This window comes from Patella vulgata, chromosome 7 (genome assembly GCF_932274485.2).
Source record: "Patella vulgata chromosome 7, xgPatVulg1.2, whole genome shotgun sequence".
Lineage (NCBI taxonomy): Eukaryota > Metazoa > Mollusca > Gastropoda > Patellidae > Patella > Patella vulgata.
Window position 1 is genome coordinate 59,302,774 of NC_065885.2, and position 14,626 is coordinate 59,317,399.

General features: G+C 36.9%; 1 protein-coding gene across 4 annotated transcripts in view; it reads right to left on the reverse strand.

The window, feature by feature from the left end:
- The window catches only part of LOC126827498 (plexin-B), a 310,132-nt gene that overhangs the window by 176,505 nt on the left and 119,001 nt on the right, over positions 1-14,626 (reverse strand). The gene's annotated exons all lie outside the window — the stretch shown is intronic.

Genomic DNA, 14,626 nt, shown 5'->3' on the forward strand with positions numbered 1-14,626 from the left:
TCATGAAATATACTAAAATTCAACAATAATATTACTCATTAAAATCATTCCGCAGTGGGATATCGTGTGGATTATATCAAACAGGTGCTGAAGAAATATGGACAATAATCAAGAGTATGAAAGAGGAATAGGGTTTAACATCCACTCAACACAAACTAGGTTATTTTGGGACTAACACATATATTTAATTTCAATGTTTCGACAGACTTGGGAGAAAACTAGGTCATTTTGGGATAAATATGTTCTATTATATTTCAATGATTTGATTGCCTGGAAGGAAACTGGATTTGGGAGAAAACAGGAGAACCCGGAGAAAACACAATATTTGGCGGGCAAGCGCAAATGGATCAATAACAGACCAGATGACAAGAAGGACATTCTTCTTTAAACCACATAATTATATTTGGGAGCAGTAATGGCAAAATGAGTCGTAAGTCACAAGTGTCCTACAATATGACCAGGGGAGCCACGGTAGCTAAGTGGGTCAGACACTGGTTCGCTAGCCCAGAGGTCGTGTATTCGATCCCTGCAGCGGGAGAAAGTTGATCCAGATTTTCCGGTGTGGTTCCCCCTCGTCAGTGATGCAGGACAGAGGGCCTAACAAGGACAGCTGTCTAGTCATTAGGATGGGATGAAAATTTCCCTCATATCACACTGTATGGCGTATCCCCCTTTCATTAGCTCAGTTTGGAGCAGAACGGTAGGACGTTAAACCCCCATTTCATTTCATTTTTACGACATGACCAAAAATCTTAAAGGCTAAAAATATCTCCGTAATGATATAACACGAAGGGTAAAAGTTTAGATTTGACAAACAAAGCAAACTAAACTTCTTTTTTTATATTTTTCGCTTATTTTGACAGTTTTGTTCATGTTTTGTAAACAATGACTTGTGACTGACTCATTTTGTTGTCATAGGTAACATTTAAAGTCTGTTGTAGATGAATAAACACAGGATTATTTTATTATATAGATTATTTAATCTAAGTTTTAATTTTTTTGAATGTCATCCTGTGATGAGATTATATCAAACAGTTCATTGAACTAACCTGTGGTTTAATTCCCTTTATATTGATAGTCATAACCATGATATACAAGACCCCCTACAAATATGTAATTTAAACAGTTAATTAAAAAAAAAAGTATTAACATAGTTGACATGGATTATGAGTAATAACAGAGAGAGAGAGAGCGAGCGAGGAAGACCCTGGACATTCTATTCGCGCCATCCTTGGATTCAGGTCTAGAACAATCTAGTTTACTGCATCGCCCCTCCCCTGCCTATATAAACCCCTATAGAAATATCCCTAAAACCCTCAACAAGTATAAATGTACCATATAGACCACAAACCAAGCATGACATCATCATAGCCATTTTGGAATTGAGACATACAGAGAGAGAGAGAGAGAAATGGGGTTTAACATCCACTCGATCCAAACTAGGTCATTTCGGGACTAACATATGGTTTAATTTTATTTCAATAATTCGCTTGCGCGTAGGGGTCTTTAGCAGTGGGAGGAAACCGGAGGACTCAGAGAAAACCCACAAGGTTGGACAGGCCACCCTACTCCTTGTCACATATAACCGGGAATCAAAACCATTCGGCCATTCCCCCCCCCCCTTGAGACATTCAGTCTGTCCATCGATGTGCAATTGTCCAAAGAACAAGTTTCATGTCGATCGTACTCAAGATTACCAAGTGAAAGAAACTGGATCCTGATTCAAATATATAAATAACCACAGAATAAATTGATTAAAAACTATTAATTGAAAAATAACAAATCATCGATAAATTACGATTATAAATATGATATATAATTACATAGGCAGACATTCTTTAATAATATCATCTAAAATAATATTCTAACAGACATGTAATATTATCCTACAACCCCTTTCAATAACATAAATAACGACTAAAACCCTTGTCAATAACATAAATAACGACTAACAAAAAAACTGGACCATGTCATCTCCAGTGTGAAAGGAGGGGTATAATTTCCTCCATTTGGTCCATTATGATGGTAAACTTTGTTTGAAATGCCTTCAATAAATCCTTTGTGACATCCTAACCCCTTTTCCCTAACCTTTATACTCAATTAGATCCCTTAAGTACCGCTCTCCACATCGGACAATTTAGAATATAGGATAACTGGCCGTAACAAAACCCTAATTATCCTCTATTGTGTTTTTCATCCTTCAGACAGGATTTTCTTATCCCCTAATCTTTTGGACGCAAATCGTACAATCTGTCTCCTAATTGTTCACCCTTTAATACAAGAATGGAGATAACACTGTCGGGAACTTAATCTGTTATTAATTCAATTTGCTCATCTAATGTATTTTATTCTGTTCCTAAAACAAGGCTACTTTCAATTTTAATTTAAACCATTTTATTAATGTCTCACCATTCTGCACCAACAGAGCTAATATGCCAGAGAGAAATTTTATTCAGACAGCGGCGCTACATTTGGATTTCAAACTGTCAGTATCTTTAATCTTCTGCCAATAGCACACAAGCAACATCATTTTTTGTCCCATCCAAACAACTGAACACTCCCATCCCACATCTACATCTCAATGGATGTTTAAACAACATCATTTTTTCTCACATTCCTTCGTCAAACCAACAAGAAGATTATTGTTGATGTTAATTTTGCTTTAAGCTGTGGTATTTAATCATTTATTCATCAGTTGACCTGAAAAGGTCATCAAATACTGGTACATCTTTCTATACAACAATCAAATAACTATAAAACTTTTATCTATATTTATATATATGTATATATCAAAATAACTAATTACCCTGTAGCTAAATCGGGTTTGGAAATTCCTGAGGAACTTCCTCTTCGCCAACACCAGGAGCTCCTAGAGAGCTGTTAGGTTAGGGCACTGGTAAGTATGGTATAAAACAGCTTGAATTAAATCATGGCAAGATACACTTTATTGGGTTTAATACTCATTATGGAAGTCAGTTAAAACGGTCACCTAATGAATATCTACACAAAGTTTGAACATTCTTCCTAAATTAAAAGCAGAGTTATTGCATCCCAAATGGTGTAACAAACAAACTGATCTTTACATAATCCATTGCTTTCTTCGAAATATACGATGGACAATAAAACACATATCATATTTTATTCTTAAAATGACCCACTTCTGTTACATATATGATCCCCCCATTTCTTGATTCAGAATATTTTTTATAAAGACTATTCCTAATGTATATTTAAATTCCCTGAGTGTTACTTTAAGAAAGACTTTGATACAACCCAAGTCAAACATCCCATATGTTAGTCCCAAAATGACCAACTTCTGCTAAATGCCCCCCCCCCTCTTCTTGATTCATAATATTTAATAAGATTATAATTCCTATATTTAAACATCTCTGAACATTACTTTAAGAAAGACTATGTTATTATCTGATAAAACCCAAGTAAATCATCATCCCACTATTATAGCCTATAGATCAATTGACAAGGATGAATGGAGACCAGGGTATGCTGCTTGAGGCCAGTAATGTTTATTTTTGATGCCTGTTGGAAAACAAAGAACAGAATTGAAAGGTCACAATGTTAATACATTTTAAAGTCACTCCTGTTGATCTTACAACTTGGCTTTGATCAATGTAGCAATAGAATAATATCGGGCATGTGGTTTGAAATTTATTCGACTAATTCAGTCTGATTTTCGACCATCTGTACCATTAAGTTCATGTTGTTTCACCTGAACTTTAACTTTATTGACCATCTGAAGACCCCTCAACAACTTTCAAACCTCTTCAACACATTGTACCAGATTGTCTCCAGATATTTGACCATTCGTAACAAGAATACGATAGCTTTTTGGTCTTCAGTCCCTCACTTAAGATCTGATGAAATGAAATGAAATGAAATAGGGTTTAACGTCCTATTGTTCTGCTCCTATACTGGGCTAATGAAGACGGACATACGCCATACAGTGTGCTATGAGGGAAATTTTGCCCAGACAGCGGCACTACAGCCTACTCTTATATCGAATAATACCAACTTCCAACTGTCAAGGGATCTTTTACGTGCACGGCAATGTGTACACGGGACCTCAGGTTTTTCATCCGAATGACTAGACTGCTGTCCTTGTCAAGCCCTCCATTCTGCATCACTGACAAGGGGGAACCACGCCTGAAAATCTGGGTGAACTTTCTCGGCCAATGCAGGGATCAAACACCCGACCTCCAGGCTAGCAAGCCAGCGTCTTACCCACTTAGCCACTGTGACCCATAAAGATCTGAACAGTAGAGGTTGATCTTCAGTCCCTCACCCAAGATCTGAACAGTAGGATGTTTAAATGGTTGATTATACAATATTTTAATTCAAATAGTTTTTTCAAACAGATTATTTAGTATACAATGGTGATTAAAAGCGATGGACAAGAACCAACAACAAACTGAATAATTTCTTTAAATAAAAGAAGGGGGGGGGGGCTTCCAAATTTTTGACCCTCCCCCCTTCCAAATTTTTGATCTAGTTCTCCTTTGCGTTTGTTCAATCTACACCAAGGGATTTAAATGTGGCCCGTAGAACATTAAAATTGAAAGCAGTATTTTAGTTATTCACCTCCTCTAACCCAGTTCATGTAGGCATACATACAAGCCGCTTAAATCCCTGATATTAACACAATAGCAGCATTGGAAAGAGAGTTTTAATCTTCAAGTATTCTAGTCAATAATATATCAAGTGTTCCTTAATCTCTATCGATCTTAATGGCTCCCATTCTTTCTCTTGAAGGAACGTGATTACAAGATTATAGATCTATAGAATATGGATGAACATGTTTAACTCTTCCTTCCTCGTTGTGGCTATTGTGGGATATATATCAACTCTTCCTTCCTCGTTGTGACTATTGTGGGATATATATCAACTCTTCCTCTCTATATATAACATACACCTATTCCTTCATCTTGGGTATTAAACATACATTATGCAAAAGCTAAATCTGCCTATTGCAGATCATTCTTTAGGCCTAAAATGTTTCCTAAATTATTAATTAGACATTAATTAACTTATCAAGGCCATAATCAACTCTCGATGGCATCGGATTTCTCCGATATTAAATAGATTAGAACAGTTCAGCCATATTTTGATTTAAGCTAAAAATGGAGTAGCGAAACTTAAGCTTCGAAACAACCAGGACAACCCGTCTTATCAAACCTTCAAAGGCTAATATCTTTGCTCGCAATAGAGTAATTTGAATGAAATTTTCAAATTATTCATTTTACATTATCTATTTTCGAACTATTATAGCAACAATAGCTAGCTCTTTATCTAAATCTTACATAATGTATCTTTAATACACATTATATACATTATACATACACATTATATACATTAGTCCTGAAATGACCTAGTTTGTGTTGAGTGGAGTTAAACCCAATTGTGTTGAGTGGATGTTAAACCCAACCTCTTTCTCTCTATGCATGTATATAATAGAGAGAGAGGGAGAGAGAGAGCGAGAGAGAGAAAGAGAGAGAGAGAGAGAGAGAGAGGGTTTAACATCCACTCAACACAAACTTGGGCATATTGGGACTAACATATAGTACATGTTTTATTTCAATAATTTGCTTGTATGTGTGTGTGTGTGTGGGGGGGGGGCAGGTTTTTAGGAGAGGGAGAGGACACAGAGAAAACCCACAAGGTTGGTCGTCAAGTACATGTACAAGATTGGGAATCAAAACCACACACATGGTGTAATAACACTGGAAAATCTCAAAAACTTTATCAGCCGACGCCATGATCAAACACAGGATCTCCTAGCTATTGAGCCAGCACCTTACTCGCTGAGTCACAGTCACTGTGTCTCCTGGTTAACACAACTACTGAGTCCGGGCCCTGAAGATAAACAAGGAAACAGCAAGAGAATAAATGTATTATTGTCATGGTGTTACAAATTACTAAGACATCTGAATCTCCAAGATAACATGTTACGGTAGTGTCAGAGACAAGAGTTACTTCGACAAGGCTTCTCCTAATAAGGCTGCAGAACAGAAGCCTCGGACAGTCACCAAATTACACTGGTTTTCTATAAAATTTCTCGGGTCATTAAATCCAGATTAAAATGGCTTCTGTCATTTAATTTTATGTTGACAAATTATGAGATAAATTCTGGCTTCGTGCTGATGATTCAACAGATGTGTTTTTCCTTTCTTTAGGCAAATTGCGTCATGAGGAATTTAAAGATGTCTTTTTGTGACCGATGGACACATTTATCACTTGGCGCTGCTCGACTGGCTGACTATAATGATTCTCAAACTAATTAACTATTAAAACCAATTTTCACATTTTATTTTGTTTTAATTGACTGATTATGCTATGGTAATGATATTGTGAAAAATGAGATGTCATCCAGATGATGAAAGTGTATTTGTCATAAAACACCTGCCAATTAAAATTAACACTGTTATATATACACAGACAGTTCTTGTAAAGCGGGTGTGTGGTTCTCTCGGCAAAGGAGAGAGAGGGAGGGAGAGAGATGGGGTTTATCGTCCACTCGACACAGACTAGGGCATTTTGGGACTAACATATGGTTCAATTTTATTTCAATAATTCTCTTGCGCGTAGGGGTATTTAGCAGTGGCAAGAAACCAGAGGATCCGGAGTAAACACGCCAGTTGACTCAATGACAGATCTTATGATACAGCGCACATGCTAACCATTTGTTCATCCAACCCCCCGGTCTCTTACTAGCCCTGTACATGAACAAGTTCTGTTGTATCTAATAAATAAAACGATTTCTGAAAAACGGAGGAAACAAGTTCGCCACTTTCCCAGTTCTCGTAACCAATCCTGTTTCGCTAAATTTAGACTCCCATGCATGTTACCCAAAAACAAATCCTGACGAAAGGACTATTTTTTTTTAACAACTTGATGCCCATTTTAAATGAGTTTGCAGTCTCTTGTCAAGTTATTCATTAATATCATGCTATGAGAGTAGACAAACACAAATTGTTGCTTCATAAATAAATCTCCTGCATTGTCCGTAAAAGGGTCCATGTTACTATTGATGAATGAACAGAAAAACTGAATATATACCGTTCACACTACAAAAAAATAACTGACATTTTCACAACAGTTCTAACAAAATCTCATTTTGGAAATATAAAACAGAATCAGACGCTTAAAACCATCATTATTTCTGATTTTTTGTTGTTTTTTTAAAATATCTTCTCGTTTATTTCATTTTTCTTTCAATTATCCGACTCTAACTATAATTGTCTATGTTTTAAGCACTCTTGGTTGTCTGAGTAAACATCATTTTGCCTCAAGTTAAACACTTTTATCTAATTTCTAACTTAAAAAAATGAAAAACAACTTTATTATCGGGAAGTAGACTCACAGTAATATACATCATAAACCATTAAAATCGCCTCAAAGCCACAAATTATTTGTTCTCTATAGAAACCATAAATAACAATAGAACGGCTTCCTTTAAATTGGTTATTTATAATATTTCTACTCTCAAATTATTCTTCAATAAGATTTTATCTTTTGATCATCTTTTGAAAGAAAACAAATCTCAAATACTGTTTTGTGTACTGCTGTAAAGGTTAAAGGGATGGATAGAGATTGAGAGAAAGAAATAGGGTTTAACATCCACTTGACATAACCGTAAAGGTTACAGAGAGTAGAGAGAGAGAAATGGGGTTTAACATCCACTCAACACAAACTAGATTATTTCGGGACTAACACATGGTTCAATCTTATTTCTCTCATTCGCTTGCGCGAAGGAGTCTTTAGCAGTGGAAGGAAACCGGAGGACCCGGAGAAAACCCACAAGGTTGGACAGGCGACCCTACTCCTAGTCGAAACCCCGCCAGTTGACTCAATGACAGACCGTATGATACAGCGTGCTAAACATTCGGCCATCCAACCCCCCTTAAAGGTTACAGGGATGGATAGAAAAGGATAAAAAAGAATAGAGATCACGAGAGAATAGGGATTTAACCTCTACTTGACATTAACTAGAACATTTTGGGACTAACATATGGTACAATTTTATTTCCAACACAGACACCTCGACACGTAACTAACCTTGAACTTTACAACTCATTTATCACAGGTAGACATTTTAGCTGGAAAGTGCGAGACTTGATATTTGCAATGATATTTTCTATCGCAAAATCTGAGAGGCCCCCAGCTAGGTCGGCAGCCAATCGAAATTAGTGCCGAAATATGTAGGCTATTACGTGAAGGGCTTGATAAGATGTATGAGTTAAAGCAAGATCAAGCCTTCTATTGAAGATGGGGGCCCCCGATCCTACCATACTCACAGGTACCTTCTCAGCCCATCCCTATTAATCTACTCTAATTACTGGGACATCACACCTACTCTCCTTTCACTTTCCAAAGAGTTAAACTGGCATTATGCCAGAGCTAAATCTACCTATTTCAGGTCTTTCTTTCGGCCTTAAATGTTATCTAAATTATTAATTAGACATTAACTTATGCAGACCATAATCAACTTTCGATGTCACCGCTAGTCTGCGATATTTACTGGATTAGGGTCCGATTTGCTGCTCAACTTTCATGATTAAATCATAAAATGGATAATCGAGACTATATTTTGAGTTATTGATCAATTTGACTGAAATTTTCAACAAATTCCCTTTACATTATCTAGTTTTTAACTATTATAGTGAGAACTGCCAGCTCTTTATCTAATCTCCCATAATTTTTCTTTAAATACTGGAAAACTGGATAATGGTGTCAAATTACAGTCAATGCTCTAATCTTTGCAAATTACTGGGCACTCACACCAAAATCTCTACTTTCAATTTCCAAACTGTTAACTACAAGAACACTGGATAATGGTGTCAAATTAGACAGCTAGTCCTACTGTTTAACTAATATTGTCACCGTTTCATGAACAGACTTTTAACACTTGTCTTCTGGCTTGTTTACTTTACAAAATTTACTAAAGGCACCAGATGTCTTTCTCCCCATTCCTCTTTGCCCGGGTGAGAGTAATCTGTTTGACCAATGAACTGGAGGCTTAGAATTACATCACAGCCTTCTGTCCTCAACCACTCATCAGTCGCATAACATCACAATTAGCTTAATTATTCCACACAAATTTACACATAATTGGAAAATGGCATAAAAATGTTTGCCACTGTTGTTTTCTCAGGGGCAATGATCCGAAGAAAATTGACATTCCCCTGCTCTTTGTGTTAGCATTCGTGAATTTGGCAGTCGTTGCTTTAAAAACTCCCTAAGGTCCGTAATGAGAGATATTCAGAATTTTTTGGCAATTTTTAATAAAATATTGAAATTGGATCGTTCCTGATTGGATTATTTTTCCATTTGCATGTCGTCTTTTAATGACTTCGCGCCTCGAATCTCTTTGTGACAATGATCTAGCAAAAGACGGACACACAATTGTGTCGTAAATTAATTTATGAAATGGAACATGATTTATGGAGGTAATCATCAGCCATGTTATTCTCATCAAGCAAGAAACAAAATGGTTTTAAACAATGAAATGTGCTTGATTAATTTAAAGAGTGCCCAGGTCATTTTTTTGTTTGTGAATAACTAATAACGTTATGCAAAGTAACGAACGCAGAGAAAACAATTCCATGTCCTCAAGGGATCTGGAATATTCTGAATTTTTAAGAAATAATTTAACACTTGTTCAATGCAAGAGTCGCGGTCAGGGCCAATGTCATTGTCAGGCAGGCCAACTTGGCTGCCTCTTAGGGTGCAGACCACAGAGGGTCGCAGTAGGCTACAGGCTTTGTGTTACAGTTAAAATAATCAAAAATTATTAACAACTTGGCTGGATCTTTGCGGAGCAGACCTCAGAGGGCACTCTACTGACATTATTTTGATGATCACAGTTTTTATACATGTTGCGTATTACAATAAAACAATCAAAGATTGATGTGCTATTTACTCTAACAATTGAAAATAAATTTAGCAGTTTCAAGCTTTGTGCTTTTCATATTTAGTACAAAACATTTGTTTTTGAAAATCGAAGTTGGTATTTAGTGTTTCAGCAACTGAGAGAGAGAGAGAGAAATGGGGTTTAACGTCCACTCGACACAAACTAGGTCATTTCGGGACTAACATATGGTTTAATTTTATTTAAATAATTGGCTTGCGAGTAGGGGTCTTTAGCAATGGGAGGAAACCGGAGGACCCGGAGAAAACCCACGAGGTTGGACAGGCGACCCTACTCCTTGTCACGTACAACCGGGGATTTGAAACCATGCCAGTTGCCTGAGCAATGTCTGTAGTAAATTGGGGGGGGGGGGGGGTAGCTGAATAGTTAGTATGTGCGCGCTGTATCATCAGGTCTATTACTGAGTCAACTGGCGGAGTTTCGATTCCTCGGTTGTATGTGACAAGGAGTAGGGTCGCCTGTCCGACCTCATGGGTGAGTCCCGAAATGACCTAGTTTGTGTCAAGTGGACGTTAAACCTCTCTCTCTCTTTCTCTCTCTCGTAAATTTAAATTTAGTGTTTCAACAACTTGAGCACCTGAGTGATATCTTTAGTAAATTAAGTGTTTCAGCAACTAAAGTGTCTGAACCATACCTTAGTAAATTTAGTGTTTCAGCAATTAAAGTGTCTGAACAATACCTTTACATGTGGAAATTTAGTGATTCAGCAACTTAAACATTTGAGCAGATGTGTCTGAGCGATGTCTGTAGCAAATTCAGTGTTTCCACAACTGAAGATTCTGAGCGATGGCTTTAGTCAATTTAGTGTTTCAGCAACAATATCTTTAGTAAATTTCAGCAACATAAGCATCTGAACAATATCTTTAGTAAATTGAGTGTTTCAGCAATTTAAGCATCTGAGCAATTTCTTTAGTAAATTTACCTTGTGGATTTTCTCTGGGTCCTCTGGTTTCCTCCCGCTGCTAAAGACCCCTACGCGTAAGCGAATTATTGAAATAAAATTGAACTGTGTGTTAATCCCAAAATGACCTAGTTTGTGTTGAGTGGACGTTAAACCCCATTCCTCTCTCTCTCTCTCTTTAGTAAATTTAATGTTTCAGCAACAAGCTGTAATGTTAAAATAAAATATAAGGGAATCCTGAGAGGGATTAAGTGTATTACAGTGACCTACTATTTCTCACTAGGAAACTATGTTACAGATACCACCCAGCATGAACCAGATACTCACAAATAATCGCTAGTAAATAACAGAATAGCATACCGAATATACTCTCACTGATCTTTATTTCAACCGACAGTGCCTCCTAGGGACTGGGTGTCGTGAAGATGATATTTGAATTAACCAGAAAGCAATTACAAACAGCGGGGATCACAGCAGATGATTTCTAAATTTATTCTCCAGAATTTTACTTATCCGTTGGAATCATTTGGCTAAGTTGTACTTGATTACCTGTTCAGTAATACTCTTGACACTTCCAGAGTGAAAATAACAGTAAATGTGTTATTTAACACCACATGATTGTAAAAATGGAAACCCCTTGGTGGGAATCATTAACTCTCTTTAACAACAATCACATTCTTAACCTTCCTGTGCTTTCGTTAAGGGCCACCATTTTTATGCTGCCATTCTTCCTTATTATCCTGTGATGAACTAAGTTATAGAAAAGATGTAATGTTGTTGTTTCCACAACATATCTCATGAATTGTTCAATGTAAAAATGGGAATCCCTTGAGGGGAATCATTAACTCTCTTTAACAATAACATTCTTAACCTTCCTGCGCTTTCATTAAGGGCCACAGTTTTTACGCTATTATTCTTGCCCTTTATGATTCTTTCTTAATACCCTACACTGATCATAATGCTAGTTCCTACTGTTGTGCGATGTGTTTCGATATGATTGTCCCTATTGCTACAACTGACCTGAATATATGATAAGACCTGATAGGATCACCATGATTACTCCACAAGGGAGGGATATTGCGCAATGGACTCTATCCGTCCTTCCAAATTCCATCCCAGTCTTGTTTCCAGAGCAGACCTCATAAAGCATTCACACATTAATCCATTATAGTAATTATTCCTTTTGCTAATTAGAAATTTGGAGGATTTAATAATTTTTACATTTCCACGGAAACAAATTTGACTTAGTTTTTGATATACCAGCTAAGGGATCTGAGGTGTTGACCCAAGTCTTCTCATGCAATATTTGACGGGTTTTTATGATTTCCGGTGTTTTTTGTTTTCTGAGCTTATAAACACTGTTTCCTCTCACAGCTAAAGACTCATCATACGATACATGCAAGCATATTATTGAAATAAAATTGTACCATGATGTTAGTCCCGAAATGACCTGGTTTGTGTCATGGGGAAGTTAAACATCAAATCTCTAGCTTAGATTTTGATGTATATCGGATATAAAAGTGGTTGATTTTTTTTTAACCAGACTAATTTTACATTTTTTTATGTATATATTCAGATATGTTATATCAACAAAAAATTACACCACTTCTTCAGCTCACAGCAGACATTAAATTCCACCAAAGCGCAAACAGACAAACCTCGCACGGAACCAGCATGATTAAACCGACAATCGGACGAAAGGTCACGATACAAGCCATAAATCAGTATTATATATTTAAAGAAAATATATAGCTTTTATCGCTCCAGACACTTACAGAAAGCTGTGACAATCTCCAGGGTCGTCCAGTCATCTGTTAGTCAGACACAAAGCATACCTCTGTCTTAATCTACTTTCGAGCAGAATTCTCCGTGCTAGTCTCCGGAGACCAAACTAACTCAATATTCCTTTCTCTCAACAACTTCAACAACTTATGTAATGCTCTTCTGGTATTTATAGCCATCTTTCTAAACCATATCTCAGGTTTTTCTGTCGACCAAAGTCGGCATTGCGAACAAAAACACCGACCCCAAGAGTCTGTTCCAGGAATCTCTTTATCTTGGAACTGTCTTGTTCTAATATGCAACAGAATTTACATGATCGTGTGGGGATTTCTGGTTGTCGTGGAAACTCTAATCTGCCTCTTTTTATAACAGATATCTTTCTTTTATTTCAACAGAATTTTAAAAAAAAAAAAACAGGAACCAAGATTTCTACAATCTATCTCTCCGGTTTGTGTTTTTACAAAAAGATCATCTCAACAGAATTAATACCTTAAAGAACGTGATCTGAGATTTGAGATATATGATTGGAGCTCAAATATAACAAAATATTGAATGGAGCAATAACAAAAACAGAAAAAGAATTCTAGACAAATGCCTTGAAAAAAAAAAAAGATTTAGAATCCTAAAAACTCATGCTTTCTTCATACACAAAGCCTATCGTTAACAATGTCAAGCCTGATTTCCCCCTTGTCAGTTATACAGAATGGAAATGAAATGAAATGGGGATTAAAGTATGGGGATTAACGTATTACTGTTATGCTCCATCTGGAGCTAATAAAGACAGGCATACGCCATACAATGTGCTATGAGGGAAATTCTGCCCAGACAGCGGGCTACCTCGGTTCGTGCAGAATGGAAGGTCAGGCAGAGAAAGGCAAAAATCAATGGAAGCATGTTAAAGATCCCCTGAAATCAAAAAAAAAGTATGGCATCGCTGTCCATCCAAAATAAGAACATGGCATCGCTGTCCATCCAAAATAAGAATGCCTGCTATTTACAGACATTTTTTTACAGGTCAAAATAATTAAATTATTCCTATATTCAACAATTAATTTTTTGATGGTTTTTGTTGCAATTTCAATTACTGTAAATCCGTCAAATCAATATATTTTTTATCTGTTCATAAAATTCTTAAACATCAATGGATTTCACGTGAGACAAAAACAGGTCAAATTCCATTAGATTTAACGAATAGTAAAAAATCGAGTTTGAATATTGAAATATTTGTAAGAGCCGTAAAACCTGGGTCTATAATTTATACACTAATTTCCACGCAGACAATCGAGATACAGATTTAATATTTATACAAGGGAGGGCATACAATTCCCCTGATAGCCTATCAGCCCAATCTCAATAATCAGGCAGTTTACCATTTGCTCTGCTATAATGAATTAGAGTTTATATTAAAGCAGGAACCTGGTCTCTCATAATAAACAATTCGACTCAATTTCACCTTAAAACAAATAATGACCCTAATCAAGCCAGAATATCTCTCTTAACAATCTGCACCATGCAGTTAATAAAGTGGCTCCCTCTAAACGGATGTTTATTGTTGGGAAATTAAACCCCTAATTGAATGTAGTAAAACATAGATTATAAGGGTAATGAGGGAAAGAGAGACCAAGTGAAAAGTAAGACTAGAGAATGAGAGAAGAGGGGAGGAAAAGAGAGAGGAGCCGCAGAAGAGAGAGCAAGGGAGATGACTGTGGGAGAACAAGGGGCAGGGTACAGATAGTTTGGAGAGAGAGAGAGGCGGCAAAGGGGATAGGGAGAGATAGCAGGGAGGTGGGAGAGAGGGAGGTGTGAGAGCGAGAGGAAAGGAATAAAAATTGAGGAAAGGGGATAAAGAGTGAGAGAGAGGGTGATCCAGGAGTGAAAGAAAGAGATGGCGGTGAGAGAGACAGGGGAAGACAGCCACAGAGAGGGGAGAGACATGGGCAATGGAGGGAAGTGGGGAGAGAGACAGGGGAAGACAGCCACAGAGAGGGGAGAGACACGGG